At 41.4% G+C, this 12,915-nt stretch overlaps 1 protein-coding gene across 5 annotated transcripts in view; it reads right to left on the reverse strand.

The window, feature by feature from the left end:
- The window catches only part of INPP1 (inositol polyphosphate-1-phosphatase), a 36,091-nt gene that overhangs the window by 21,492 nt on the left and 1,684 nt on the right, over nt 1-12,915 (reverse strand). Inside the window, exon 1 of one of the 5 annotated variants that reach the window (XM_061432724.1) lies at nt 5,033-5,500. The exons of 1 other annotated variant lie outside the window; for it this stretch is intronic. The gene's annotated coding sequence lies outside the window, so the exon portion shown is untranslated. Of the gene's footprint in view, nt 1-4,741; nt 5,000-5,032; nt 5,501-12,915 lie in introns of those variants that run through there. 3 more of the 5 variants (XM_061432768.1, XM_061432745.1, XM_061432738.1) reach the window with 3 other exon arrangements.

A 12,915-nucleotide genomic window follows, 5' to 3' on the forward strand; every position in this document is an offset into this window, starting at 1 on the left:
TGAACTCATACCCCCTGCATTGGGAGCAAGAAGTCTTAACCTTGCTTGTTAATATTTATCTTAACCACTGGACTGCCAGGAAAGTATTCACACTGGTTTTTATACTTAAATTGTGTTTCCGGGTTACAGTGGTTTGGGTTAGTGAACCTTGTGAAGAAGGCCTAAGCCCCTGACCCCAATTCTAATTGTTCTCTCTCTAAGAGGTTTTAAGTTCCTTGAGAACAGGACACACAATTTTTTATCCCCTCATGATACACAGTGGGAATTCTGTAATTTAACTGACTGATATCATTCCATTTGAGATAAATATGTTTAAAAGGATTTTACTGCACTAAGATTAATCTGTAAGGGTTTATTCATTATGTAAATTTTAGGATTATAATTGTGAGGAAACATGATTCAAAGGAGTTCTTAACACAACATTTTAGAAGATGGTTATTATTATTTATTTCTGCAGTGATAAATTACATGACCTAAAATATATTCTCTGAATATTATAGCAAGAAAGCAAAGATCACAGATCACATTATATGTCATTTTGGCAGACTGGATTTCTGGCAGCCTATATCTTATCATTCTACTTCCATTTTGTAGAGGTGAATGTTTATTTTTAACAGATATTTAAGGAACACAAAGAAATAGTACCTTTTACTTGAAAAGGTCAAAATACTAAAAAGATATAAAAGGTTCATTAAAGCCACTCCAATACATTAATATACTAAATGCGCTTGCATTCTTGTTAATCCTGAAACCACAGGTAATTGTCTAAGCTGGTTAATATTTATCTTCTTGATCTCATTTTTCCATTTTTATTTCCCTCATTTTTTGCTATTCATGGAAGCTTACAGTCAGCCATATTTTAAAAACAGATCTTTCATGATTCCCAAATCAAACTGAGATTATATGGGGTTATATGTCATTGTGGCAAACTCCAAGGAGTTAGCTAGAGGGGTTTTCTAGAACTTGGGAGATGAGATCCTATTTTTCAAACTGCTGCTAAGTCACTTCAGTCGTGTCCGACTCTATGTGACCCCATGGACTGCAGCCTACCAGGCTCCTCCATCCATGGGATTTTCCAGGCAAGAGTACTGGAGTGGGGTGCCATCGCCTTCTCTGATTTTTTTTTTTTTAAGTTTAAGTACATTAGGATTACCTTAGCCATTTTCCTTTAGTCATTTGAATTTAATCCTTTGCTATTTATTACAGCTCTCATTAGTATCAAGGGAAACCTACCATCATCACTCTGTAAAGAAAAGGACAAATGTAAGTATCTATTGATAAAGTTAGCAAATACTTACATTAATTTAAACTTGGATAATTAAGTTAAAAGATGTTAAATACTGAGTTGATTAAAATGAAAACAAGAAAGCAAGGAACCCTTTTCCACCTTTCAAAAAGAAAAAAAAAAAAAGACAGAGTGCCAAAGGAATAGAGACAGAAAGAAACAAATACTTTCCATGTGGTAATTCATCTGAATGAATTTTTTATAGATAATTAATATTTTACTTTGTTAATTCGTTTTCATATATAATTAACCAATTTTATGCCCAAGTTTTGTTTTGTTTTTTTCTTTTTTTAGATGCTGTTGGGTCATTTTAATAAAAGTTATAAATAAGATACTAAAATTTGCATGCTGGTCCTCCCTGAAGTAACAAATAAGGCTGTTATATGAAAGAAAAATGATCAGGTACAATGTTTTGCTGTAGATTACTTTCACAGTTAGTTAGTTCAGTCACTCAGTCGTGTCCGACTCTTTGTGACCCCATGAATCGCAGCACACCAGGCCTCCCTGTCCATCACCAACTCCCAGAGTTCACTCAAACCCATGTCCATCGAGGCGGTGATGCCATCCAGCCATCTCATCCTCTGTCGTCCCCTTCTCCTCCTGCCCCCAATCCCTCCCAGCATCAGGGTCTTTTCCAGTGAGTCAACTCTTCACATGAGGTGGCCAAAGTACTGGAGTTTCAGCTTCAGCATAAGTCCTTCCAATGAACACCCAGAACTGATCTCCTTTAGGATGGACTGGTTGGATCTCCTTGCAGTCCAAGGGACTCTCAAGAGTCTTCTCCAACACCACAGGTCAAAAGCATCAATTCTTTGGTGCTCAGCCTTCTTCACAGTCCAACTCTCACATCCATACATGACCACTGGAAAAACCATAGCCTTGACTAGACGGACCTTTGTTGGCAAAGTAATGTCTCTGCTTTTCAATATGCTGTCTAGGTTGGTCATAACTTTCCTTCCAAGGAGTAAGCATCTTTTAATTTCATGGCTGCAGTCACCATCTGTAGTGATTTTGGAGCCCAGAAAAATAAAGTCTGACACTGTTTCCACTGTTTCCCCATCTATTTCCCATGAAGTGGTGGGACCGGATGCCATGATCTTAGTTTTCTGAATGTTGAGCTTTAAGCCAACTTTCTCACTCTCCACTTTCACTTTCATCAAGAGGCTTTTTAGTTCCTCTTCACTTTCTGCCATAAGGGTGGTGTCATCTGCATATCTGAGGTTATTGATATTTCTCCTGGCAATCTTGATTCCAGCTTGTGCTTCTTCCAGCCCAGTGTTTCTCATGATGTACTCTGCATAGAAGTTAAATAAGCAGGGTGACATTATACAGCCTTGACGTACTCCTTTTCCTATCTGGAACCAGTCTATTGTTCCATGTCCAGTTCTAACTGTTGCTTCCTGACCTGCATACAAATTTCTCAAGAGGTAGATCAGGTGGTCTGCTATTTCCATCTCTTTCAGAATTTTCCACAGTTTATTGTGGTCCACACAGTCAAAGGCTTTGGCATAGTCAACAAAGCAGAACCTGCACTAAATATCCATTAATAAAATGCTCTTATAACATTAAAGAACTTAAATTAAGATTGCCTACCACAAAAAAGAGACTGAATATGTAAAAATCTTTGCTAAATTCAATCACCCTGGAAGGCTTGACTAAGAATGATATAAAAGTTTCAGATTTCCTCAATGTGTGACATTATCACATTAGCAAAACCACAGTTTCCATTTATGAACATGTTATCTTCAGGAATGGGAAAAGATTATATCAGCAACAGTTATTGCCTATCTGTGATTTCCAATCTTGCCTTTTGTGTTTGTTCTGGTTTGCCCTTTGAAATTTTTATCATTTTGACCTATTTTAAGTATCTTCTTTCCCTTAGAAATTCTGATTCAGAAAATCCCAGGTAGCAAACTGGAAGTCTTTTAGAACCAATGCTGTCCTCCCCTCCTCTCATGTGCTCTTTAGTCCCTGGGTAATTTTAAAAATTAGACAAGTTTGGGGACTGCTACTCACCAATCATGAGAGATGAGAAACAAAGTACCCTCAGCTCTTCCTTCATCTCTAAACTCCAAATCAAACAAAAACATCAATCTAGAGAGTTGTATTTGCTTCATTAATTTAAGCAATTATTAATGCTTAAGCAATTAATGCTTAAGATTCAAAATGTTTTAACAAGGACATTTATTGAGGACACATATCGAGAAAAATTTCATAAATATAGCATCCTCACTCTTAATAAATGAAGACACATGGTTTTATTATCACCATTATCTCAGGCAATTTGTCTACAAAATGAAATGGATTAAGACATATTCTAATTGGTATCAGAGACAGAAATAAAAGCAGAAATAAATGTATAATGAATACTGTAAAGCTTTTGTTTGCCTCTGCTGCTGCTGCTAAGTCGCTTTAGTCGTGTCCGACTCTGTGCGACCCCACAGACGCCCTAACAGGCCTTATATTTCAAATTAGACATGATTTTTTTTTCAGAACTACCACTAGTATAGCTGTAATTTAAATCTATAATAAGACATTTCACATTAAGTAGTATGAGTCCAAGCTGCAATTTCCAACCAAGTGGTAATTTAGTCCAAAAGCTTGAAAAGAAATGGTAGCTTATTCTATGAAAAAATAAATTGTAACTTTATGCATTTTACGTAATCTTCTTCATGACTATGAGTAAGAACTAACTTCAAGAGTAGTTTAAAAATCCACAAGAGCTTAAAAGTAGATTCTAAGAATACAAATATCTGCCTCGAAAAAACGAACTATTCTATTACCTTTCTCCCCTTAATATTCCCTATTTTAAAAAGTAAAACATTAGGTCACTTAGCTAAGTCATCAGTCAATAGTGGTTCGGTAGATTATTTTCATTATTAGACTATTATCAGGCTGAGTACGGCTGATCCTTATCAATTTCTTTGATTTTTAAAGCTAGGAGTCACAGGAAAAAAGTAACAAAAAAGGTTTTATTCAACATGTGGGATGCACTCAAGAGGTCTATCCACACAGCCTTAACCCACTGTTCTGTGAAAGTGAACGCATTCACACAGCGGGCAAACTTCTGCTTATTCAACACTTTAAAAGTAGCTTTAAAACGGAAAAATCCCCCAAATACTCTAATCGTTTCTATGTATTCTTCATGAGTGTAATAAATAATCTAGGGAATTTTTTTTCACGCTCTTTGTATCTTAACAATATACTTAATTCGGCCAAACCCATGTGAACTATTTTCCCCTCTACTCTGGTCACACCAAATAACTATGCACATCTCACAAAACAGCCTTTCAAAATGCAGGGGATTAAATGCAAGAAGGCAAAGGCTTCTAAATATAGTCCCTTCATGTTTATTTTACATTCATCTTAGGTCACTAGCGTCAGCCAACAGCGGTGGACACTTGGAAGCATCTCTCAAAGCAAAACGAGGGGGCGCTTGACAGCTACGCCATCTACCTGTTGAACCTGGACCACGGCGCTCGGCTACAGTCAGATGAGCTTCTACGACTTAAAAATGCTAATGATCGAGTTAAAAAAAAAAAAAGTTGTTTGCCAGTCTTTCTTCCTTCCGTCTATTTCTTTCGGGCAGTTTCTGCGTAGCTGAGGGAGCCAGAGGACGCGAGAGCTCCTCCGCCCGGCTGGTAGCAGCAGCGAGGCCGGGCTGGGTGGCGGGCTCGCTGCAGTGGACAGAGGTCATCACAGGCCGGGCGGAGAGGCAAGGCGCCCTCCCGACCCAGGTTTACTCACCTACCGTGCGGAGAGGCGATGAGTGCGTGCTGTTCGCCCAGCGGGGAGACCCAGATCCGAGCAGGAAGGGAGGTTGTGGCGCCGGGGCGAGGGGCGCGTAAAGAGGAAAACGTATTACCTAAGCCGGGATGCGGAGCCCAGAAGGAGGCTGCAGCCTTTCCCTCCAGAAACGGAAGAGGCGGGGGAGGAGGAGGCGGAAAATGCGGAGGAGGAGGTGGCCCGGAGTGCGAGGCTAGCGAGGGGCGCCGGGCGTACGGCCGCCGGCGCAGCTCCAGGGCGAGGGGCGGGGAGCGCGGCGGTGGTCGTCCGAAAGCGAGGCGCAGCCGGGCAGCTCGCGGCCTCGCTCGGCCCGGGATCGCAGACCGCAGCATCCGCCAAGCCGCCGCCCCCTCGCGTCCCCCGGGACCGCGGCGTGGAAAGCCGCGGTGACGCCTCGAGGCTCCCGGGGCGAAGCGGGCATCCCACGCCTGTCTGCCCGAGTCTGCAACGTCACAAGTGGAGCGTGATGGTTCAGAGGGAAGTGCCAGGAAGAGAAGGGCTCCAGGGTCACCTAATCCACTGTTGTTTTGCTCTTGCAATCGCCCACAAATTCGGTTTTAGTATCGTCCTCTTCCATTCTTCCGTCCCCCCCCCCACCTTTTTTTTTTTGAGGATTATGGGTTTGACGAACGGGTTGGCAGCTGTGAAGATGGACTTCCTGAGGGTGACAATGGGGTCCCATTGTTCTACTAGAAATGTCAAGCGTGCGGGTTGTTCGGCAAACCCGCGCAGCCTCTCCTGGGCGCTTGACTTACACGGTGTGGGCTTAAGGCCACCTTGACCGGAAGCACACCGTGGGTAGGAAACTCTTCTCTCTTAAACGCTTTAAACTGTGGGATTCAGCATACCTTAAGGATGGTTTTGAATGCTGGGTGGAGATAGGAATGAGTGGTGACAGGGAGAAGGGTAGACATTTTTAAAGGGCTACAGAGTTTTGAATAGAAGGGGGCTGGCCGGCGGCCCAGCAGGCTGGATGTGGTTAGTGAGAACCCTGGGCCTTCTAAAGCCCTTCACACATCCTATCACTTCATGGCACACCTAAGAAATGATCACGTCTGCAGGACCCCAAATGACAAACAGGCTCATGTAGGAGGAACTGGGCCCTTCCGCCTTGGAGGGCAGAGGAGACCACTGTCTATATACTCATTCCCTGGCATGAAATTACAGTGCTCTGTTTTAGTGTTCTAGCTACCAGATTTTCTGATCCCCATTTCCCCAAACCTCCTGAGTTATCAAGACCTGGTCCTCACAGCAGTGGGAAACCACCAAGATGGGTCTGGTGTAATGCTCAACTTGTCATAGTCCAGGAAATGATGCTTGAAAGGTTAGTCTCCCAGACAGATTTGCTCCCAGCCTGCTTCTGTGATGTCTGACTGAGACAACTTCTCCTCCTTCCCACCCCAACTCCATTACCCGGCTTTCACTCACTAGCAAGTCCAGCTGATTCATTCTTTCTTGTCTCTCCAGATTCATTTTTTAGATCCATCCCCTTAGGGCTCGTTAGGTCCATTTCCTTTGTTATTGTTTATTTATCATTATCCCATTTCTATCTTTGATGGACAAAGGTCAAGAAATAGTTTGAACATGATCTTTGGAAGTAAAGAAGCAAATACCAGAATAGAGAGAGCAAAGAATTTGCCCCGAGGGAGGAGGAACTGGGGGAGTGAAGGGTGGAGCAGGATGTTTTTGTGACAAAGCTGTGTTCATCTGCAACTGAATCTATTCCACTTTCCACTTTGCTACCACAGAGCTCACCCTACATTGCACGTCTCAGTGGGTTGCTTGCTTAAAAGCCTTCACTGGCTCCCGCTACCCCGGTCGTCCTATGGAGAGCAAGCTTCTAGGCAAAGCTTCTCTCCCCCTCCAGTCTGTCAACCCTGCCCCCTCACACTTGACACCCCGTTTTACCACACCACATCTAGTTTCCTAAACGCATAAATTTGTTTCATTCCTTTGTGCCTTTATACATGTTATTTATTTTGCCTGAAGTATTCTCTGCTGCTATGATAATAGCTAATGGCTAAGTGCTTTTGTCTTTTATAGCTATTCATTCCTATATCAATCCTATGGTTAGGATTACTGTTAATCTCAATTTAATAAACAAAACTGTGACTTAGAGAGGTTAACCAATTTATTCAACTATGTAGCATGCATGTGTGGTAAGTCGCTTCAGTCATGTCCAACTCTTTGGGACCCTATGGACTGTCTGTGCATGGGATTCTCCAGGCAAGAATAGAGTGGATTCCATGCCCTCTTCCGGGGGATCTTCTCAACCCAGGGACTGAACCCAAGTCTCTTATGTCTCCTGCCTTGGCAAGCAGGTTCTTTACCACTAGCCCTACCTGGGAAGCCCAGAGTGGTGAGACCACGTTTGAACTCAGCAGTATGACTCCGGGACTCACATTATTTTACCTGTTCATACTTTTAAAAAATTCTCAGACACTAAATTTGAGCAGGATTTAAAGTTTTTAAAAAATCTTAAAAGTGAAAAAAAAAATCTTAAAAGTGCAAAGAGAAAATATAAGTGAATTGCTTTTCATCTCAAAGTAAGTGTGGAACAAAGGATAAAATTACAAAGGAAAGTGACAGATCTGACTATGGAATTTTTAACTTCTTTCATCAAAGAAACCCATACGGTAAAAGTAAAAATTACTCCAAAATATACAATATAGGAACTTCCCTGGTGGTCCAGTGGTTGAGACCTCCCCTTCCAGTGTAGGGACTGTGGGTTCCATCCCTGGTTGAGGAGCTAAGATTCCACATACCTTGTGGCCAAAAAACCAAACCGTAAAACAGAAGCAGCAAGCAGCACTTCCCGTAGTCCAGTGATTAATACTCCACGCTTCCACTGCAGCAGGCTTAGGTTCAATCCCTGATCAAACACTTCACATGCCATGTGATGTGGCCCCCCAAAAAAACCCAGGAGCAATGTTGCAACAAATTCAATAAAAACTTTAAAAATGGTCTACATTAAAAAAATCTTTTAAAAATGTGCATTATATATGAAAGATGAACGTAACGTCCTCATTTAATAAGATCTTAAAAATAAAATATCTTGTTTTTAAAAATGGGCAAAATATAAATTAGTTAAATCATGAAAGTCAAATGCAAATGGCCAAAGTATTTTTAAGAGAAGTGAAAATGTAGAAATGAAGAAAATGCACCTTCAAGGGAGTGAGGGAATAGAGCTAACAATTCGGGCCACCGACCCTTGAGACAGGATGTATGGCAAATGAGCAAGCTCATCTGCTGAGAAAAGCATAACTTACCTCAGTGTTTCTGGAGGGCAGTTTGGCAGAATGCAATCAAAGCCTCAAAAATGTTCACACCCTTGGACTCAAAAATTACATTTCTGGGAATTCATAATGCAGGGATTGACAAATATTTTCTATAAAAATCCAGACAGTAAATACTTTAGGCTTTGCTGGCCACATACGTCTCTCCTGCTTTTCTTCTTTGTCTGTGTGTTTTTTTTTTTTTTAACTCTGCAAAAATATGAGCGCCATTAGCTTGAATGTTGTAGAAAAACTGGTTGTGGCCTGAAATTGGCCTGAGATCAGTAATGCGTGCAAAGAGTTGACTGCAAGAAAGTTGATCATGGTGAATTTGGTAATAGTCAAAAAGAAAGCAACTAAATGTCTGAGGATAGAAATTCATTCCAACCAAGTGTGAAACAAGTTTTTTTTTAAGTTTTTAAATGTTTAAAAAATTTTCAGAATGATATTTGTTGCATGATATAGTATTCATGGTTTGTTAAATGGAAAAATACAGTTTACCAAAGAATATCTGCTGCTGCTGCTGCTGCTAAGTAGCTTCAGTCGTGTCCAACTCTGTGCGACCCCATAGATGGCAGCCCACCAGGCTCCCCCTTCCCTGGGCTTCTCCAGGCAAGAACACTATGTTATACCAAATTCAACATAATTATGTGTATGGTGGTGGTGGTGTAGTTGATAAATCATGTCCAACTCTTGCAACCCCATAGACTGTAGCCCACTAGGTTCCTCTGTCCATGGGATTTTCCAGGCAAGAATACGGGAGTGGGTTGTCATTTCCTTCTCCAAAGGATCTTCCTGACCCGCAGATGGAACCTGGGTCTCCTGCACCGCAGGCAGATTCTTTTCTGACTGAGCTACCAGGGAAGCCCAATTATGTGTATATATGCATAGAAAAAGAACTGGAAAAATACAAGCTGTCGATATTATAAGATGTTGATAGTGACCTTGGGATAGGGGTGAGATTGTAGCTATCTGGGGCTTTTTGTTGTATGTATATGCTTCCAATAGTGAATATGTAATTGTTTTTGAAATAAGTAAAAATAGAAACTTTGCTTGAGCAACAACAAGGCCTTTAGTTGATGGTTTGAGAAAAGTTCCCCCAAATTCACTTTCCCTCTCTCTGTGTACTCCCTGAATACACAATGATCTTTTGAGTACCATTATTTATTTCACTGGAGAATGGTCAGTACCTTTATTTAGCTATGCATTCCGCTGTTATTGGACATCTGGGTTCCCAGTATGCCCTGTTGTAAGTATGCTGGTTATTTCCTACTTGCTGCTTGCCAGATCCTGTTTCCTTCCTTCTTTGCCGTACTCTGTCCTCAAAAGGCAGAACTTTCAGAGACTATTTTCTTTGGGCTCTGTTGCCAGCTGGCTTCCTCTGAGGATTGGGCAGTGGGTGAACCAACAGTAGATTGAAAGTGAAAGTTGCTCAGTCGTGTCCAACTCTTTGAGACCCCATGGACTATACAGTCCATGGAATTCTCCAGGCCAGAATACTGGAGTGGGTATCCTTTCCCTTCTCCAGGGGATCTTCCCAACCCAGGGATCAGACCCAGGCCTCCCGCATTGTAGGCGGATTCTTTACCAGCTGAGTCACAAGGGAAGCCCAGGAAAACTGGAATGGGTAGCCTATCCCTTCTCCTGGGGATTTTCCCAACCCATGAATCAAACTGGGGTCTCCTGCATTGCAGGCGGATTCTTTACTAAGCTCTCAGGGAGCCCAACAGTAGATTGGAGAGTAGCAAAAGGAAAAAGGAGGAAGGTTGGGGGATTTTTTCCCCCCACCTCTTTTTTTTTTTTTTTGATGTTTTGGGCCTCTAGGGTTCCTGCAAGGCAGCCCCTGCTGCTGCTGCAGCTAAATCGCTTCAGTCATGTCCAGCTCTGCGCGACCCCACAGACGGCAGCCCACTAGGCTCCCCCATCCCTGGGATTGTCCAGGCAAGAATACTGGAGTGGTTTGCCATTTCCTTCTCCAATGCATAAAAGTGAAAAGTGAAAGTGAAGTCATTCAGTCGTGTCCGACTCCTAGCGACCCCATGGACTGCAGCCTACCAGGCTCCTCTGTCCATGGGATTTTCCAGGCAAGAGTACTGGAGTGGGGTGCCATTGCCTTCTCCAAACCTAACCCTAAGTTTCTGTAAATAGTCAGCTCAATAAAATCTCTTCTGTTGCAGCATCTAAGTGGAAGTTGGTTCCCATTAAGACAGAATGATGGATTAAAGAACACTGAAAGTGAAAATGAAAGAAAATCGCTCAGTTGTGTCCGACTCTTTGCGATCCCATGGACTGTAGCCTACCAAGCTCTTCCATCCATGGGATTTTCCAGGCAAGAATACTGGAGTGGGTTGCCATTTCCTTCTCCAGGAGACCTTCCCGACCCAGGGATTGAACCCGGGTATCCCTCATTGTAGGCAGACGCTTTACCATCTGAGCCACCAGGGAAGGCACGTTGGTGAACACCGTAAAACACAAATCTTTTATTTTGTATGCATCATATTTTACATCTGAGCTTTCAGGTATTGGCAAGGTAATTGTAGAATGATTTACAAGTTTCCTGAAACAGGAATTTGAATTACTCTGAGGCCAGTGCTTGGGAATGTAACCCTCTGACTATTGTTCTCCACTTCTCCATACGTTTTTTGACAAGAAACACTCAGTTGCATTTTATTGAAGACATCATCCACTACAATATGGTGGTGTTAAAATTTGATGTTTTCCATGGAATCTTTAAGGAAATATTCTTAAATATCAGGTATACCATATAAATGAGACAAAAGTCATATATAGATTTGAGAGAAGCTTCTTTCTCATCTTTGAACCAGACCTTAGGACATGCCTGCAGAATCCCAGGGCTCCTTGGAACACAGTTTAAAAATACAGATTTGGAGAGTACAAGAGTCTGGAAGATATATCCTTCATAAATATCAAGTGTCTAGTATATGTCTCTAGGTTAGATTCCTAGAATCACACGGTCAACCATATGATTTTGCCCATTGCCCTTCAAAACCCTCCTCACTGTGAATGATCTTGCTTTTCTCGTTATTGCATCTATTATGAAATACAAACCACCCCCCCCAACATTTCCTAGTTTCTCATCACAATTTTAATCACATTTTTATTATTAGTGAATTTATTTCCCTTGTCTATTAGCCATTTATATTTCCTTTTATCCTCTTCCTTCCCACCTGTTTTTAGCTGCATTTTCATGTTTGACCATTTTTTATCTATTCAATACATATTTTTTTTTTAGTTATTGTATATAAGGAGGATAATTGTTTTGCAATGTGCTGGTTTCTGTTGTACAACAATGTGAATGAGTCATAAGTGAAAGTGTTAGTTGCTCTTTTGTGACCCCATAGACTCTAGCTTACCAGGCATCTACGTCCATGGGTTTCTCCAGGCAAGAATACTGGAGTGGGTTGCCATTCCCTTCTCCAGGGGATCTTTCCAACCCAGGGATCAAACCTGGGTCTCCTGCATTGCAGGCAGATTCTTTACTGTCTGAGCCAGCAGGGAAGCCCATATATATGTATATCCCCTCGTTTTTGAGACGCCCCTCTCGTCTTCCATCCACTCCAACACAAGACGACCCTGTGTTATACAGCAGCTTCCACATATAATTCCTTGTATCTAGGTATTCTGCTAATGGATATAAATGATAAACAATACAATTATGCCTCTGCCCTAATGGAGCTCACAAACTAGTAATATTGTAGTCTTACTATTTACCCTGTTTAATTCAATTAATAATATAGTGCATATGGCAACTCTTTGTCACATTTGTTGTGAGTAATTTGTTATGATGAATTTTTATTATTACAAATTAAAATTTTTTTGTGTGTAGTCAAATCTATGAGTCTTTGTATTTATGCCTAGAAAATCCTTTTACAACCAAAGATCAGATCAATATTCACTTTTATTTCTCCTGCTATTTTTCACTATTTGATATTTTAGATTTAAGTCTTTAATAATCTGTAAGTTTTTTAAGTCTTTATTGAATTTGTTTCAATATTGCTCCTGTTTTGTCTTTTTTTTTTTTTGGCCGGGAGGCATGTGGCTCTTAGCTCCCTGACCAGGGATCCAACCTGCATTGGAAGGCAAAGTCTTAACCACTGGACTGCCAGGGAAGTCCCTAGAGGTTATTTTGGGACGCTCTAAATTGATTTCCCCGGCTCAAAAATCTAGCCAGTTTTCCTGACATCATTATTGAACAGACATCCTTTTCCTACTAATCTCTGATGACAAATAGATCGTGTATTAAATTCTTTTATGCTCTAGGCTATATTTCTGGATCCTCTATTTGTTTTTGTTCATTTTCATCCACCTCTGAATTGCTGTGCCAAAGTCATAGCTTTTTATTTATTGTATTTATTTATTTGGCTGCATCACGTCTTAGTTGCAGCACTCAGACTAAGTAATTGCAGTATGTGGGTTTAGTTGTTCCTCGTCTTGTGGGATCTTAGTTCCCAGACCAGAAATTGAACCCGTGACCCTTGCATTGCAAGGCAGATTCTTAACCATTGCACCACCAGGGAAGTTCCTGGCATAGCTTTTTAATAGCGAACT

This window comes from Bos javanicus, chromosome 2 (genome assembly GCF_032452875.1).
Source record: "Bos javanicus breed banteng chromosome 2, ARS-OSU_banteng_1.0, whole genome shotgun sequence".
NCBI classification, from domain to species: Eukaryota; Metazoa; Chordata; class Mammalia; order Artiodactyla; family Bovidae; genus Bos; species Bos javanicus.